The sequence below is a fragment of the Sorex fumeus genome, unplaced genomic scaffold (assembly GCF_029834395.1).
Source record: "Sorex fumeus unplaced genomic scaffold, SorFum_2.1 ptg000070l, whole genome shotgun sequence".
NCBI lineage: Eukaryota > Metazoa > Chordata > Mammalia > Eulipotyphla > Soricidae > Sorex > Sorex fumeus.
Window position 1 is genome coordinate 11,620,833 of NW_026606127.1, and position 20,060 is coordinate 11,640,892.

The window sequence follows — 20,060 nt, forward strand, 5'->3', positions numbered from 1 at the left end:
ACCTCTTCCTTCAGGAGAAAAATCCTACTTATATTCAAGGTGGTCAAAGTGCAGACAACACCATCCACCTTTTCCTGGAGATGTACACGGGACTGAGATGAGAACAGCAAAAGGCTCTAGTTTAATGGTCTTAATGAAGGTTTCAGGGAAGTGCATTAAACAGGACTCATATAACATCTTCCAAAAGAATTATTTTGTAAAACTGATGCCTTGATTATGGTAAAAGATAATATGGTAAAAACCATATTTTTCTTTCTGGGACATTAAAGTTCTAAATCTATCAAGCTGCTTTGAAATACTTTCTTTGATTAGGTACCACTGTCTGCCATAGGGTAAGTAAGGAAAACACTCAAATTAATCAGAACAGAAAAAATAACTCCTACTAGGTTTGGTTACACATATACTAAAATTGAAATGATACAATGATGTGCATGGTCCTTGCACAGAGATGACATGCAAACTTGTAAAGAGTTCCATATTTTTGTTGCAAGAAGAACTAACATGGCTACTTTAAGCTAAGGCAATTCCCACAAGTACAAAAATTCTACATAAAGATAGCACAAATCCCCATAACAACAATCTCTCTCAATGTCTATGGACTAAATGTGCCAATTCAGAGGCACAGAATAGGAAGATGAATTAGAACACTGAACCCAACATTCTGATACCTGCAAGAAACATATCTGAGCAATCAAAGCAACCATGGGCTAAAAGTAAAAGGCTGGAAAACAAGTATTCAAGAAAAGAACACCTCCACAAAGCTGGAGTAGCCATACTAGTATCAGACCACATGGACTTCAGGCTAAAGGTTATAAGAGACAGTGAATGTCATTTCTGCATGATCATGGGATCTTTACATCAGAAAGAACTCACCCTCCTCAATGTAGATGCTCAATGACAGACCAGCAAAATACTTAAAAACAACTTCTAATAGACTTATAGAAAAACATTGATAGCAAAACAGTACTAGGTGGAGATTTCAACACTACTTTGTCACTTCTCAATAGATCAAACCGAATAAATCTCAGCAAGGAAATATTTTACTTAAGTGAAGTAATGAACAACCGTTGGCTTAGAGAAGAAATCAAAGAGGAAATAAAAAGGTTCCAGAAACAAATGAGAATGAGGACGCGAGCTACCAGAACTTGTGGGACACAGCAAAAGCAGTGTTAAGAGGAAAGATTATACCTCTGCCAGAATTTATCAGGAAGAAAGAAAGGGCCTACATGAATAAATTAGAGGTCAAGATTTTGGAAAATGACCAACAAAAGGAGTGCAAACTAGGCTGGAGCAAGGAAATAATAAAATTTATAGTAGAAATCAATGAGCTAGAAACCCAAAATACAATCCAGAAGACCAATAAAAGCAAAAGCTGTTTCTTTGAGAAAATAAACAAGATCAATAAACCTCTAGAAGCCTCTCAAAGAAACAGAAAGAATTCTAATAAATCGAATCAGAAATGCAAAGGGGGGTATCCTAATAGAAACTACAGAAATCCATAGGATCATCAGAGATTATTTTGAGAATCTTTGCAGCAGGAAATGAGAGAATCTTTAACAAATTGATAAATTAATGGATTCCAATTACCTCCCAAGGCTGAATCAAGAAGATTTGGAATACTTGAACCTATCACTACCAAGGAAATTGAAATGATGGTCAAAATATCCCCCCAAACAGAATCCTTGGCCCAGATGGATTCAATAGTGAAATATTTCAATCCTTTAAAGAGGAACTGCTGACAACATTTTTAAGATTTTCCAGGAAATTGAAGAAACAGAAATGCTCCCAAATAGCTTCTACGAGGCAAAGATCACCCTAATACTCAAAACAGACAGAGACACCACAAAAAATGAAAATTACAGACCTATTTCCTTGATGAATACAGATACACAGATTCTCAAGAAAATACCAGCAAAGAGAATCCAGAAACTCAACAAAATATCACACACTATGACCAAGTAGGTTTATCTTGGGGATGCAAGGATGGCTTAACATTCTCTAGTCAATCAACATAATACACCATCTCAATAAAATAAAGATAAAAGTCATATCATCATATCGATAGATGTAGATAAAGCATTTGATGAGATCCAGCACCCATTCATGGTGAAAAACTCTCAAGAAAATGGGAGTTGAAAGTACTTTCTTCAATCTAGTCAAAGCAAACTACCACAAACCCACAGCAAGCATTATTCTCAACGGGGAGAAAACTAAAGGTTTGGAGCAGAAATCAATGAGCTAGAATCCCAGAATACAATTAGGCACAAAAGAAGTTACCCACTCTCACCACACCTATTCAACATAGTACTTGAAGTACTTGCCATAGGATTTCGGTAAAAAGAAAAGATATCAAGGGCATCCATATAAAAAAGGAAGAACTCAAGCTTTTAATATTTGGAGATAACATGATACTATACTTGGAAAATCCCAAAGAACCTACAAAAAAGCTCCTGGGAACAATAGATTTGTTTAGTAAAGTAGCATATTACACAATCAATATCCGGTAGTCCATGGCTTTCCCATATATTTCAAATGAAAGAGAAAAAAAGAGATAGAGAAAAACAATCCCATTCACAATAATAGCTCAGAAAATCGAGTATATTATATTAGAATCAACTAAAATGTTAAGGAACTATACTTTGGTACTATTGCGGCAACATGGGAATATGCCATTGTTGACAACATTGACGAGGAATACGATCCACTGGTTCAGCACCTCCATGAATGTGTGAGGAAAGCCAAGAGAGAGATAGCCACAAAAAATGGCCTATCTTTGAAAACTCTTGAGCTAATTTGCCAGTGTGGTTTGGCGCATGCCTCAGGCAACCGCAAGCTAACATCCGAGCTCGCAAAGCAGTGCAGAGATGCGATCAAGGAAGACCTCAAAGAGAGAAGAGCAAAAGTACTGGTAGATGCGGCAGAAGCCAGGAAAAGTATTCATAACACCCGCCTGTCCTTCGCCAACTATAAGACCAAGATGACTGCCCTCCGACGTCCTGATGGATCCATCACATCCTCCAGAACGGCAATGGAGAAGATTACCATGACTTCTACTCAAATCTCTTCGATAACCATGTCCACTTGCCGACATACCAAATTACACAGGATGGATATGTCCTTCCCAAAGTTCTCCCTTCCGAAATCCGACACGCCATTTCGTTGGTAAAGAAACCAACAGCACCCTGCCCAGTCAAGGTCAGACCTGAACACCTGAAGAACCTGCCGTCAGTACTCATCAATACACTGACTCGGCTCTTCACTCGCTACCTGTCTGAATGCAAGTTTCCGTCTCAATGGAAAACCAGCAGGACCGTACTACTGTTCAAGAAGGGAGACATCCATGACATTGGCAACTATCGCCCGATCTGCCTATTGTCTGTCATCTACAAGTTGTTCACTCGAGTCATCCTAAATAGGATTGGCAGAACACTAGATGAAGGACAACCATACGAGCAAGCAGGGTTCCGCAAAGGATTCAGCACCATCGACTATATCCACGCGATAACCAAGCTCATTGAGGTTTCTCTGGAGTTCAAGATGCCGCTGTTTAATGTTCATTGATTTAAACAAGGCCTTTGATTCTGTTGAGACGGAAGTGGTCATTGAAGCCCTAGCCAATCAGGGCATTCAAGACCAGTACATCAGGATCCTCCGTGAGCTGTATTACAGACTCACTAGCAGGATCTCACCATTCTACAAAGAAGTGATTGTTGATGTCAAGAGAGGGGTGCGGCAGGGTGATACCATTTCACCAAAACTCTTCAGTGCCACCCTCGAGAACATCATGCGACGACTGGAATGGGACGTAATGGGACTGAAGATAGATGCTCGGCAACTACACCACCTCCACTTTGCTGATGACATTATTTTAATAACACCAAACATCAGCCAAGCAGCACAAATGCTGGCCGACTTTGACCGTGAGTGTGGAAAGGTAGGACTACAGCTGAATCTTACGAAGACAATGTTTATGCGAAACAGCCTTGTTCCTGATGCCCCATTCGCTCTCAATGGAATGACTGCCTCCGAATGCAACAGCTATGTGTACCTAAGTCGAGAGGTCAACATGACAAATGACCTGGCACCCGAGCTGTGCAGGAGGAAGATAGCGGCTTGGAATGCCTTCAAAAACGTCGAAGAAATAGCTAAGAGGAAGAAGAACCTCCGGCTCCGGGCACATCTATTTGATTCCACTGTTCTTCCTGCATTAACATATGCCTCAGAGACCTGGGCCCTACGCAAACAAGATGAGAATGGTATTCAGGTCTCCCAAAGAAGTATAGAAAGAGCTATGCTTGGAATATCAGGTTTCACTCAAATGAGAGAGATAATCCGGAGTTCTGACATCTTTCGCCGATCAAGAATCAGGGACGCTGTCTCTTATGCCAAGTTGTCGAAAATTGGATGGGCTGGTCACGTAATGAGATTTAAAGACGACTGCTGGACTAGAGCTGTTACTGACTGGATTCCCCGGGATGTCAAAAGACCGCGTGGCCGCCCACCTTCCAGATGGTCAGACTTCTTCGTCAAGATCATGAACGATCGGTTTGAGGCCCTTCATGTTCCCGGTTCGAACAGATGCCATTGGGCTACACTAGCACGCGACAGGGACAAATGGAGATGTTACTGGCGCCCGCTCGAGCAAATCGACGACTAAGGGGAAGTTAAGTGATAAATGATAAAATTTTAAGGAACTATACAAAAAAAAACCCTAAAAACTCTACTTCACGAAATAAGAGAGTATATGAGGAAATGGAATCACATCCCATGCTCATGGATTGAGAGGATTAACACTGTCAAAATGGCAATACACACCAAAGCTCTATAAAGATTTACTGCACTTCCTATAAGGATAGCCATAACATTTTTCAAAGAAATAGATTAAATACTCTTGAAACTCATACACAACAATAAACTCCCATGAAAAGCTAAAGCAATATTTGTTAAAAAGAAGAAGGGAACAGCTTCCCCAACTTGCAACCCTACTACAAAGTCGTAGTAATCAAAATATCATGATATTCAGATAAAGACAGGCCTCACATCAATGGAATATAGTCAAATATCCTGACGCTGGCCCTCAGATTATTATTACCTAATCTTTCATAAAGGCTCAAGAAATATGAAGTTGAGCAAAGAAGTCTCTTCAACAAGTGGTGCTGGGAAACCTGGACAGCAACAGGCAAAAAAAAAAAAAAATTGAACTCAGACCTCTTTATAGTGCCAGGCACAAAGTCAGATCAAATGTATTAAAAACCTCAATATCATACCTAAATTCTTTTTTTTTTTATTTAAACTTTATTTCATTGAGTTTTTTCACTATGTCCCACCACTGTTTTCGGGCCATGTGGGTTTCATCAGAAAAATCAGCTGTAAATTTTAAGGATGCTCCTTTGTAAGAGATTTCTTTCTTTGATCTTGTTGCTTTCAGAATTTTGTCTCTGTCTTAAGGTTTTGGTCATTTTGATCAGGATGTGTTGTGGGGTATTTTTATTTGGATTTCCTCTAGCTGGTACCCTTGGGGCCTTCTGAATGTGGTCACAAGTTTTCTTCAGCTCTGGAAACGTTATAGAAACAAGAGATGACTTAATAGAATACACATCTTGAGAGAAAAGACTGAAAAGTCATATTGCTTCAGGTGTGCAAACAAGGAGAGATGAACTGCTACTATAAATGATAAAACAGTGAAGTATATACCCTCACCCTCAAGAACATAAGAACTTTGCTGCTATATCATCCTCACATAAACTCTGGTTATTTAATATATCTAATCACTTTTCCCATGACAAGAATTTTTTAACCTCAACATTGATCCTAATCTTTTTAAAATTTTTTTTGTTCTTGTTGTTTTTATTTATATATTTATTTTTTTATTTTTTTAAATTGAGTCACCAATGAGATACAGATACAAAGCTATTCCTAATCAGGTTTCAGTCATACAATAATCCAACACCCATCCCTCTCCCAGTGCCCATTTTCCACGACCAATGGCCCCAGTTTCCCTCCTGTCAACTTCCCCAACCTACCTCTAGGCTCTGTGGCAGACATTTTCTTTCCATCCCCCCTCTGTCTCTCTCTCTCTCTTTATGTCTCTCTCTCTCTCTCTCTCTCTCTCTCTTTCTCTTCCTTTCACACTCTCACGTTTTCGCTTTTTCCAGACAAATACTTCAAAGACTTATTCCCCTCCTACATCTCATGTGAACTATCTTATAAGGAGCATGATGTCAAGTTCCTTCCTTGTCAAGTATACAAGAATGGAACTCTACTGTGGAGGGAATGTTTGCTTCCTACGACTTCCAAAAGCAAAGAAAAAATATGTAACAGTGATATATTGAAACTGGCTCCAGTTTAGAGATAGATTCTCAAAGTAGCACCTTTGCAGAATGGATCTTGTACATAAACTTAGATATGTACCATTTTCATCAACTTGGTCTCTAAAGGACTGATACAGGCATTTATTAGGATAGGGTCTGATATAGTATCACGGGGGTGAAGAGTAATAGACACTTTGCTGGTGGTGCTATGAGGTAACTTTATACCAAGACTATAAATGTTAATACCATTTCAAATATATGACCTTACCTATAATAAATTTTTTAAAGAAAAAGAATATCAAACATACCATCACTATCACCTATAATTCCAATGCCACCACTATCACTTGAATTTCAAGCTATCTCCAAAGATAAAAATTTCAAAACAACTTTATTATAAGCACATACCTGAATTCTTAAGATATATGGAGAAAAATGTGGGACGATCCCTCCATGACATTACAGCTAAGGGAAACTTCTAGAATGAAACACCACTGACCAAGGAAGAGGAAATGAAGATAAACAAATGAGACTACATTAAACTAAGACGTTGCTGCAACTTAGAAAAAATGGTGACCATCATAAAAAGACAGCCCACATAATGGGGAAAAATTATTTATGCACTACCCATAAAATTAACCTCAAAATTCTGACTGCTGTATCGTTAAGAACACTAAATAGTTCCCGTGAATTTTATTCTTCTTCACATATATTTACTCTAAAATATTTTAGATTTCATTTTAAACCACAGGTAAAAAATAAAAATTATAATTTTTTAAAAATTAAAAATAACCCCTATGCATAGCCAGGTGCGATCCAAAAAAAAAAAAAACCAAGAAAAACAAGCAAGCAAATAAGCAAGAAAGAAAGAAATTAAAAATTAAAAAATAATGCTGTTTGCAATGCTAAGGATCAATCCCAGATCATCATACAATGGAAGGCAAATGCTCTATCCCTGAGTTATATCCCTGATCTTAAACATTTAAAAAGGTCTTTTTTGATGTCTCATTGCATTTTATTTTTTAAAAAATGCTTTTCTTAGTATACCTGGTCGCCATCGTACCGCCTAATTCTTGACCTTTTCTTCACTTGTATATTTTACCTCTAAGATTCAGTTGTCATCTTATCCTTCCTATAGCCATGCTTTCCTTTGACAAACTTTCCAAGATCATGTCTGGCTTGCTTTAACATGGCATAAAATGGAAACGTTATTTTCTCTATGCTCTCACGCAAGAGGTGATGATGTTTTCGACCCAGGAGAACTCTTTTCTGGTGAGCTTCCTGGCTGTTTCTACTTGACTTCAAAATATCTAAAGGTAAGGCATCATCTTTTTGTTTTTGCGTTTTTGGGTCACACCTGACGATGCACAGGGGTTACTCCTGGCTCTGCAGTCAGGAATTACTCCTCACAGTGCTTGGGGGGACCATACTGGATGCGGGGAATCTAACCTGGGTAGGCCGTGTGCAAGGCAAATGCCCTACCTGCTGTACTATAGCTCCAGCTCCACCCGCCTCCCCATAATTCATCATCTTGAGGGCCTCAGATTTTTACCTTCCATTTAGAAACTTCATCTTTACATTGACACAGTAAATTGAAACCACAGAATTGTTGAATGGCATGTTATAAGGGTAGCAGCCATGAGCAAATATTGATAACCCATAAGTTGGCATGAATGAATTCTGTCTCAGAGGCTTCACTTCTGAGGATACCTGTCACTACCTCCTTTCTGTTACGTATCCCAGGATCAGAATCTAAATCAGGCCAGCAGTAGAAATTGTCCACCCAAAAGCTAGCCTTCCACTGGGATCAGAATCCTTGATGCATGTAACTTGTAATTTTTCATTCATGATTTATTGACCTTGTTTCAGGCAGAGGCATCCAGAGCATAAACTCAGCTTTCCAGTAGTTTCCACAGGAAATCCAAATACCTAAGAATGTTATCATTTCTGACGCCACTCTTAAAGATTTTTTTTGGAATCCCACGGTAAGATACTATCATTAATGTTATAATATTACTGTTCTCCATAGTCCAGATCTCCCCAAAGAACTCTCTACCCTCCTCACTCAAAGTATAGACTCCAGTTTATCATTCTTCTGAACGTACTTCTATTTGTTTCACTCAGGTTCTCCCCTAAAGTGTACAAGTTAAGTTCATACCACTCCAAGTTCTTATTCCTAAACTACCAGAGTGGGCTTGGTCCTCAATCTTTTGTTCTTCCTTAAAGAAATACCGTACTTCCTTTCTGTATGTCACTCCTTGCTTGCTTTGTAAAACAAGTGTTCTCTCTTGAACATATATTCCATTCCACCCTATGCCTGTTTCACAAGTTTCTAAGTGTTGTTCAATAAAATCTATTTTTCTTCACAGCGGTAGGGCGTTCGCCATACAAGCGGCCAACATGACCGACCCGAGTTCGATTCCTCTGCCACTCTCGGAGAGCCCGTCAAGCTACCGAGAGTATTCGATATGCCAAACACAGTAACAACAAAGTCTCCAATGGAGACGTTACTGGGCCCGCTCGAGTAAATCGACGATCAACGGGAGGGCCTTTACCTTTTCTTCACTGAACTAAAAATTTTAAAACACCAGAGCATTGTTAAAATCAATATTTGTATGTTTTAAACCCCAAATTTTGAAAATGAAAGGGTGTAAAGCAATGGAATCCTACTCAGTTATATGAAGTGAAATCTTCTTATTATTTGTATAAAAAAGCATAACATGAGGATAATATGTTTAGTGACATAAGCCAGGCAGGGAAAGATAGGCATCATACAAGTTCATGCATATGTGGCATATGGAGAAAACAAATTAAAAGAATAAAATGAGACAGACAAACGTCTAAAACAATATTAATATTCTATGATTTATAATTCAATTAACAATGGTTCCTCATACACATTATTACAACATGACACTCCTCATTGTCTCAAAAAATAAACCCTCCCTCTCCCCCAAACCCCCAGAATCCCTCCCTCCCAAACCCCTGACTCAGCTGTGTGGATCAGTTCTCCCCTTACATTGTCTTTAAACCTTTGTTGCTACCTTGCTGTGTGTCTTTACATCCCACATATGAGAAAAATCTCTCTGTATCTGTTCCTTTCCTTAAGGCTAACTTTACATGCATGATATCCTCTAGTTTCATCCAATGTTAAAAATTGTATAATTTGGATCTTTTCAAAGCCATAAAAACAAACTTTAGAACTATAAGACTATTTAGTTACCAGATGGAAAGGTGTAATCAAAGTAGAAAAACTGAACAATAGTGAATGACAGAGGAGGCCTTTCAATTGTGAGTGTAATATGATACATGCATGTTGATTATCCATAATCTTAAAATTTATGAAATTCTAGTAATTCTATAATGTAATTTTAAATAATCAAAACAGTATTTAAATAATTTACATTTATCTATGATTTTGACTTATCTTTTGTGTCAAACTATCAGAAATAAAAATAATGTGAGAGAGATATGGTGTAACACTATACTTTTAAACAAGAGAAGTGCTGAAAATTTCTGTGTCTTGATGAACTGTCATATAAATTGACTCCAAAATCAAATTAATATACTCAAGGAAAAATAAAAGTCAACCGATTTAATCTTTTGCCTTCACTCAGGTTCCCATCTGCTGATCTCTGGCAGACGAAACAATTTTTATTTTATTTTATTTTTTTAAATTTTTATTAGTGAAACACCATAATGTACAGTTGTACATTTACAAATTTTTGTTCTTGGGTTTCGATTATACAATGATCAAATGCCCATTCCTCCGCCAGTGCCCATTTTCCACCACCATGTATTCCAGTATCCCTCTCACACAGATCCCCCCCATCCCACCCTGCCTCTGTGGCAGGGCATTTCCTTTTTTTCTCTCTCTCCTTTTGGGTGTTGTTATCTGCAAAAGAGGCATTGAGTGGCAATCATGTTCAGTCCATAGTCAGAATTATTATTTTCAAAGTATTTCTTGGCAGAGGTTTGGCAATCTTTGCTAGCAACCAACTCCTTTTCTTCTGCTTTTTTTTTTTTTCTAGAAATATATACTTATACTCAGACTGACTAGTCATGGCACCAAATTGACAAATGTACTTGTTTTTACTTCAGATCTATTTCCTTATTATCACATATAATTAGCAGTGGATAGAAAATAACTAGCCCAAAATTCGTGGGGGAAAGGGAAATGTTTATGCTTTTCTTAGTTTGGAAAATACCTGTCACTAGTATAGTGACATTCATCTAAATATGTAAACACAATGATTAAGAAGAGGTAAACCATGACTGTCATTTCAAGGAAGAACTGGCCTTCAGCAAATATCCTTGGTTTCAGAAGGATGGCTCTGGCTTGGATGGGGGGCAAACATGAGAGCTGTGAGCTACCTGCAGTTAACACATGCTCTGAGGCTATGTGGTGACACTGCTGAGAAATGTCGAGAGCCCTGATTAGGTAGGGTCATGGGGGAGAATGGAATGATGACAAGAAAACAGAGCAACAGGACAAGATCATAGATTCCTTTGTATAAAAGTTTTCATCTCTAATGTATTAATCTGTGAAAAAGAGAACCAACTTCTTATCATTCTTCCTGGCAATATATTATCCTTACATAGAGCTTCAGGAAAAAACGCTTCCCTTGTTAATTATTATAGCATGAATATCTGTGAGGTGTTTGAACTCTTTCTATGTATACAGTGCTGATGAATGAAACCAATCTCACTATTTAAGTATCTAAACTGCAATGTTCTCACCATTTAACTCTCTAAACTCTGATGGCTCCAAATCTTCTACGATCAGTTTTCATCTCTTCCATTATATCCTGGCTTCTCTTCCTGACTGTCAACTCTCCCTTTCTTTCTCCCTCTCTCTACCAACTATGGTCTCCCTGCCAAAATTTGCCAAGATAAGCTTTCTTGAATTATAGACATAAGTTGACTTCTCTTTTATTTTAAATATAGGCAATTTTGATTTTCAAAGTCATTTATAATGGAGATTTGTCATACAATATTCCAATTCTAATCACACCACCAGTGTCTGCATCCCTCCACCAACAAATTACCCATTTCTCCCTGCATTCCCACCGATTTCCTTGACAAACACATTTTGAAGTTTTACTATTGTACTCTGGGTTCCATACTTATAGTAGTGTTGGCATTGGTGGTTAAGACATACACCTCAACTTTTTCATGCTGGCCTTCCTGGATCAATGCCCACTGACACCATGTAGGGGAAATATGTGAGAACAAATCATTAAGCTCCAAATTTTTCAAATAATCTTTAAACAATTCTGATCGAAATGAAAACAGTGTGAACTGGAGGGGACAACCCCCTGTCAGCCTGCAAAGTCTTTTCATTTTTCCACATTACAAAAGAAGAAATCAGTGAAGGAGGTCTGTCATTAGGCAAGTTAGGTGACCCTGCTGAGGTGTGGTCAACAGGGTGTTTTGTGCTCTTCTCTCCTTCCACCAGAAGTCCCAACCCTATGATTTTTGTCTCTTCAGTCCGCATAAAATGAAAAAAAATTTTACCACACAGACATCCATGTAATGAGCCCAGCCAAGTTGATAAAAATAAATTTCAGCAAATTCATAGGTTAGTCATGTTGGTAGAAACAAAATATCATGTTTTAATATTGAATCTGCAGGAGACACAAATTACAAACCTTTTCATGTCTCAGTTTCAATCATAGGATATTTTAACACCTAACCTCCACTAGTATACAGTTCCATTGCTAATGTCCCCAGTTTCTCTCCCATCTCTCCCTCTCCCAACCCCAAACCCCACCTGACAGCCTGCTGTCTCTAAACTATGGCAGTCACCTCTCTCTCTCTCTCTCTCTCTCTCTCTCTCTCTCTAATCCTTTGGGCATTATGGATTGTAATACAGAGAATGAGAGGATCTCACGTTTATTTCTTTACCTACGTTCAGGACTCAGTTCTCACCCAGAGTAATCACTTCCAACTATCATTATCATAGCGGTCCCTTCTTTATTCCAAATGCTCGCCTTCAGCACTTGTGGCAAGCGTCAAACCATTGACCAGTTCTCCTGGCCTGTGTTTCTGCTATCTTTGGGTATTAGTCTCATATTCTGGTTTTTTATATACAAAAAATGGGGTAGTCCAATCAGTATACCCCTTTCCTTCTGACTGATTTCATTGAGCATGATATTCTTCCCTGTACATCCATTTATAAGCAAACTTCATGATGTGATTTTCCTGCCAACTGTGTAGTATTCAATTGTGTAGGCATACCATAGTTTCTTCTGGCTATTGTGAATAGTACTGCAGATGGTATTTCTGTTATAAATATCATGTTTAATGTAACTTACATAGCAAAATACTTCCCAGGTTCCAAACATACAGAATCCACTCACAAACACAAGTTTTTTTACTTTTTTTAAAAAAATAATTTATTATGATGCTTTCTAAAAAACGGAAGCTATTAACAAAACTCAGGGAAAGCATATTCTATTAAAGACAAAAAAAAACCTTAAGAAAGGACAACAGCTACGTGTTCTTGCTCCTCAAAAATCCAAGTGTTTCTTGATATATTGTCAATATCTTTCTATAGCCTTAAAATTCTTCAACTTCATTTCTAAACACTATTTACAGTTATATTAATTTAATAGGTGTAATCATTTTTATAGAATATTTATTTGATTCTTTCAAATTTTGCATAAACAACGTTTGAATTAACCATAGCACCGTAGCACTGTCCTCCCATTGTTCACTGATTTGCTCGAGTGGGCACCAGAAACGTCCCTATGGTGAGACTTGTTGTTACTGTTCATGGCATGTTGAATAGATCACAGGTAGCCTGCCAGGCTTTGCCATGAGGGAGGGTTACTCACAGTAGCATGCCGGGCTCTCTGAGAGCAGCAGAGCAATCAAACCCAGGTTGGCCGCATGCAAGGCAAATGTCTTACCCACTGTGCTATGGCTCCAGCCCATATATATATTTATACATATATATGTGTATTTACACACACATATATATCTATATATTCCTCTTACACGGCTCTTAAGCTCCAACTCATATTTCTTCCTCCTCCAATTCTTTACTACCTCTCTCCCCATACTTTGGGCTCAACTAATTTCCGAGTGCCCTCAGATACATTTCTGAGGCCATGATAAAGGAATGCATAACATATACATGCAAGGAAGGCACAAAGCATATGTAGGTAAATTTCATATGGACATATAATTGTGATGACTAGTTTACAAACTGTATTCGCTTCAAGTACAGAGTTCCTCATCTCAGCAACTCTGTATTCATACTCCATGCACTGTCAAATATCCAGCTACTGTCCACAACCAACTAACAACATTCCCCTACCCATTTCAGTCATTTAATTCCCCTCCTATAAGGACTATTTTGATGTCAGAGTGTAAAGGTTTGATTTTGCTTTTGTTTTATTCATCCATTTAATTTTTTTCTTTATGTTCCAGAAACAAATCAAATATTTAAAAAAAAATAAAGGACAGGAGGTGATATCAGGCAACAAATGAAATAGTTGATGTGGCTGAGAATCAACAAGAATCTTGCAGGTCAGTGTGAGGAAAGGAACATCCAGTTGTCCTTCCCAGCATATTTCCAAAGGGCTGGCTTGGAGTAGGGTACATGCTGGGAAGAACCGCAGGACAGTAGTAGTGTCTTGAACATATAGGGGCCTATGTTCTTCTTTGAAAATGTAATAGTATTGACCTCCATTGCAAACCACAACACCGTAAAACAAAGAAAAAGCAAAAGGGAATGCCCTGAGGTGGGGCGAGTGGGGGGTGGGAGGATCACTGGGTTCCTTGGTGGTGGAGAATGGGCACTGGTGGAGATATGGGTACTTGATTCTTGTATAAATGAAACCCAGGCACAAAGGTATGTAAGTCTACAACTGCACCTCATGGTGTTTCACTAATAAAAATTAATAAAAAAAATTAAAAAATTAAAAGTACTATCAGCTGGTATAAGAAAAAATGTAATGGTGTTGACTAGATTACATCAAGATTATTTTTTCTATAGAATGCTATGATTCATCTTTGATTCACTGATTGAAACTTTGAAATTTCCCAGTTCATTCTCATTCAGAGAAGTCATTTATTTCTTCGAGTACTGATTTGTATAGGGAATTCCTCACAAAATACTTTATATAATGTATATTCAGGGACTCAATGATAATGTACTTCTTACCATTTTCAAAGAATACCAAAATACACTTTTAATAAGTTTTTTTTGGTTCTCTATCTAAAAGCTAAATGACAACAATTAGGTTTAACTCAATATTTTCTAAAGCGAATCACATTAGTACTTGAAAAGAAATTTTAATAGACTCTGAGAGAGGGGAGGAGGAAAAGTAATGGATCTATAAGGATTAGTACAAGTCTTTGGGTGTGTGGGGCATGGGAGTGTGTAGAAAAGTTGAGATCACACTCAGCTATGTGATCTAATCTCTATATATCTATTCTCTAAATTAGATACCAGCGATATAGCCACACAGGTCTATTCATATGACTATCATGTACACTAGTGAGATCCAGGGAAATAATTCTTAGCACTGACATTCTTGTAAATTTAAGTAGTAATCAGGTTTTTATGATTAAGTTGTTATGATTTCATAGGCAGTGTTTGTTTCCTTAACCAACCTGGAATGTCTTTAAAAGACCAAATATAGGAACATTCTTTCATTTTTAATTTAATATAGAAAATGCTGAATTTACATGTTAAATAGAGATGAATATCTTTTTCTACAATCTATTTGGGACATTGGCCTTTACTTGTTTTATTAGGAACTGAATGTGGTACCCTATAATCTCTAATTCCATCCCTAGTCCTCCATTCTCTACTTGTACCAATCAGGACAAACTTCACTTTAGGCCCAGTTTTCAGTAATCTCAACTAAACATTAAAGTAAAAAATAAGTCTCATCAAATTATTCTGTTATCAAGCAGTTGTTTAAGATGCTTACACAAATGAACAGAATATTGAGAAAGAAAAGTTCTGCTTGAAGAAGGCACAGAATTCATTTTCTAATTGACCATTTAAAAGAAAGAAAATTAAAGTAAATTTCTTGTAATTTCTTGTAGTCTTGGAACCATGTTGACCATGGAGTAGTCAGCTAGCTAAGTCTTCCTAAACTTGGATTTCCCTTGTTCACATCCCTGATATCACTCTTTTCCTGCTCAGATCCCATTCCCAGTATATCATGTTACACCCAGATCTTGTTGTTTCAAGCTTTGTTTTCAGAGGAACCCAAATTTCAAGCCCTCCTTTCACACTTATTGTCTCTTTTCCCATCAGTTCAGACTTTTCTCCCAACATTTTTTCCTTAGTGAATACAACATTCCTTCAAGAGAGTTGAAGCTTGTTAGTTTTAAGAGATTACTGGGATCAATTCCCTCCAGCCATACATTAAAGGTAGCAAAACACTTTTCACGTTTTCTGTTCCCAGCCAGTAAACTACCCTTTCCTGGGAAAATCTATTAACTGGTTAGTCTCAGGTCAATCAGAAACTGCGTTCATTTCCCCCCATTTTCAACAAAGTAGTTACTGGTACCAAGCAGAGTTAGTTAAATATTTGATCCTGTTGACATATATTTGCACTTGGGATCCATGTGAACACCTTCCACCTGGCTTAAACTGAAGGTGGTCTCACAGTTTGCTTTTCCGGTGGCATTCTTTTTCTCACTATTCCTCTCCACAGCTAAGTGATGTGAGAATACCATCTTTAGTAAATGGTATGATTGAAAGCTCCAGAAGGAATGCCAGAACTTTTTAGCTCTCTCGGTCTTATATGTAACCTGTTCTTTGGAACCTATCTTATTTTTGTATTTTTGTCTTGAATCTCCTTTACAAAAAATATTTTAACTTATTTAAAAACATCCACAAACTATTCCATGATGATCAGCAATTTTCCACTTCCCTACCATTCCCGGTTTCCTTTCCATCCATCCATCACCCCATTAACTCTCCTAGGGCCATCTCTTTCCACCACAACCTTCCAGGCTCAAGGTCAACCGGTACCAACTGCTTTGGGAGTGGTCACCTAGGATGCATGTCTTAGTATGGTACCTACCGCAATGCAGCCACAACGCCATTTATAAAGTTGATTCTTGTGTGAGCTGCAGTTAAAAGCGATGTTTAGAGAAAGCTACAGGCACCAGGAACCATGGAAGATCAAAGACCAGCCCCTCAAGCTAATATAATTTGAGCTCCCCCCACCAGAAATTTCCTGAAAGCTGGCTTGGCTAAATTGGGGAGTTTACAAATCCAAAGAGTTACAAAGGCAGTGGACCGCATTGTTGAAACTCACTAGTAAAGTGTCACCATGATAGCAACTCTGAATATTGTTGGGAATAAGTGAAATGGTGCAGCTACAGATGCTGAACAGAGGGCCTGAGGACATATGACTTATCTTTGCATTTCCCAGGAGCTGATATTCAGGCTTAAAGCTGCAACTGTTCTCTTGGCTTTGTCCCTGTTAAGAGTCATACTTAAATGAATCTGAGGGCTTTGATCACTCATCTGGTAGGTTTATTCCCCAGTGTTTGTGTTCGCATCCCCCAGCCATCATTTATTGATAGACCACCCAAACCTTTTAGTGATGTTTCTCAAATTTGGTTATTTTCCAAAGGTGGCCATGAGACGTAAACAGAGCATCCATTGAAGAATTTTTACTTTTCTTCTGGTCATCTTAGACTCATCTGACTTTCTCAGCCTATTCCAAATTTATTCTATTAACCAAAAACCGCAGACTGTGCCATTTGTCCCATTTTTTTTCGAGGACACCAGGGATAGGCATACTTGACTGTACTCTGGTTTTACTCCCTGCTCTGTGCTCAAGTTCCACATCTGGTGGGTCTCTGGGGACCATCAAAGTCTGCAAGAAATGAACTGAGTCCTTCTTGGTTGCAGAACAAATGCCCTGTCAGCTATACTCTTCCTCTGACCCTACCCCACTCTTCATCAGACCCATGAAATTTCTCCTATGATGGGCTTTATAACCCTGGACTAAGTTTGTATTTCGTAGAGTCTTGTCTATTCATCCTTTTTCCTGTCTCTAACTTCCCATTCTTTTCCATCCCATCCTTCGACCCCCAGCCACTCCCAAAAACAACCACAATAGGCAGGATCTCAAAATTCAGAATTTTTATTAACAAACAATTAACTATGATGCATCTCTTTAATTTGAAAAAATATATTAGAATAAATAAATGGTGTACGGCATGTCAGTGTTTGCCTAGGAAAACCATCTGGTACCTCAAATGGAATCTACCATTCCATCTACTCCCATTACGTAGCCATAGTAGAGAGAGATGTCCATCTCTTTTCCCTCTCAATAAAGTACTACACTTTCCCCCAAAGAGGTGAGTTTGGCAGCGTTCTCACGCTCCTGCTGAGCCTTCCTTTTCATAGCCTCACGCTCTGGTCTCTGCTCTTTGGTGATGGGCTTTGACATGTCTAGCTCGGGAACATTGGGCTTTCTCCATGGAATCGGTTGGAAACGGAAGTCTTGGAGGAGAAACTGACTGACGTTTGGGTGGCGACTGCCGCTGGTTCACAGAGACTGGAGGAGGTTCACGCTGGAGAGAAGTGCCAGGTGCTGTTGTAGGGAGCAGGTCTAGAAGTTGTGGGGAGACGAATAGGTCGGCTACTAGGGTTCTGCAAACAGGGGTCGAGATGGGTTGGTTGAAATGGACTTAGCAGGTTTAGCAGAACCCGACACAAATGCAGTGGTTGACCGGGAAGAATTGGCAGTGGTTGGCTGAGCTGCATTGGTAGAGCCAGGCTTGGCATGGTAAGCTGCAGCAGGACCATGTGAGGACACAGATTGTCGTCTCCGAGGAACAGGTCGAGCTTGTGGATTCTCCATGGTAAGAAAAGGCAAAGGAACCAATTTGACCTTCCCAGGATGTGGCAGCTCAGACTTTGCTGGCGATGAGCGTTTTTCAGCACTGCTACTTGGTTTGTGTGCTTTGACCTGAGATTTCTCAAGGCCTTTCCCATCCTGTGTAGCACCTAGACATAGCTTGACAGCTGAGGATGGCTTGACATCTTTAGGCTTCTTTGAGTACTCAGGACCTGGGAGGAAGAGATTCCAAGTTTTGTATCACTTTCCTTCCCCAAAGCATGAAACACTTGGACAGAATCCAGCATGTGTATGCCTAGGTAGCAGCAGGGCTTTTTAACTGCCTCTTGGCAAAGCTCAGATTGAGTTTCCTTGCATTTCCTCTTGCCAATGGTGGGCTTTTCTTCTTCCTTGACCTTGTTCCCTGGCTGCTTACACTCGTTAGCTTTCTTAGAGTTTTCTCTGGTGTTTTTTATCTTCTCCTGCCCATGGCTCTTTGTCTTGCTGATACTGCTGGAGGCAGCTTTGTGAGATTTGCTGTTAGTTTTGGCTTTGGTCTTAGGACACCTATCACTGACTGCAGCATTACGAAAAATCCCCGCTCCGCTTTAGCATGCATTCTCGGACGTTTGGCTGGATTTTGGCCTTGGGTTCTCCCTCAAGAGTTTCAGAAGCCTCCTTTTTGTTGTTCTGTTTTGCATGGGAGGTCCCCTTAGTTCCACTTGAGTTTTCTTGCACCTGCTTCAGAGTGATTGTGTCAGTGGTGTTCATTACCTGCAGATCTTTGCATTGATCTAAGTCTACTGGGATCTGGTAGGTCTCCAGAGGTTTTGAAAGCCCAGTTTTCATCTGATCAAAATTCTTAACTTTTTGTTCCTGAGTTGGAGTTGGTGTCAGCGCCAGGTTACTTTGGCTGGAGATATTATGGGAACTTCCCGAATCTCAGGTGCTGGATTATACTCAGGTCTTTGAATCCTGCTACTGCAACATGGGGGCAATTCGGAAATTTGTTGCAGACCAAATGTCTTCCCTGAAGGTTGCGATGCCTGGGAAGTCTTCCTCCTCAGGAAATTCAATACTTAAAAGAACCATGAAAGAAATTAGTGCCTGCAAAATGAGATATTCACTCCACAAAACTTGTGGTGCAACAACAGTGCACCTACCAGCAATAGGCAAGGCATTGTTACTGGCTATTCTAAGGAAAATGGACAAGTCCCTGTGCTTGAAGATTGGAAGTAAATATTGTATTTCATACTATTTGTCATGTGGTGCTCTTGTTTTTTGGTTTTCTTTGTTTTTGAAAGAGTTTCTGTGTAAACTAACTTGAAAAATAAGAGACTTGGGACAGAGGGATAGTACAGTTAGTAAGGCAATGGCCCTGAGCACAGCTGACCTCAGTTTGATCTTTCGTATCACGTATGATCTCCTAAGCATCTTCAGCAGTGATCCCTAGCACAGATCCAGGAGTAATCCCTGAGCCCTTCGGTCTCTGACACAACTTCAACGTCCTCCAAACAAAAGGTTTTTTAAAAAAATATATAGATTTTCAAACTAATAAATGCATACAGAGCTTAGCATTGTAATGTATTGTACTCTCAATTTATTCACTTTCATGGAAAAATAAGAGGACGTTAATATCATAGAATAAGAGTATGAATGAAGCACTACTTCAGCATGATATTTGTGCTGGAGTACAGATTCTAGGTTTCATGATTTGAGTCAGAATCTCTGAACCACAAGTGTATTCAGAACCTTGCTGTTCATTAATGGAAGGGAAAGTTAAAGTGTACCATTACAATAAGAGTTCTGAAACTTCTTAAGAAAATAACAAAATACTAGTTTAAGACATGTATTTTACATTTAGTGTGGTAATTCTTGAGGACTGCTGAAATAGAATGTGAAAAATGTGGCATTCCCTGCC

At 38.8% G+C, this 20,060-nt stretch overlaps 1 pseudogene; it reads left to right on the plus strand.

Annotated features, from left to right (window-relative positions):
• Nucleotides 1-386: 386 nt before the first annotated feature.
• LOC130037035 (uncharacterized) lies at nt 387-483 on the plus strand (annotated as a pseudogene).
• Nucleotides 484-20,060: the final 19,577 nt, after the last annotated feature.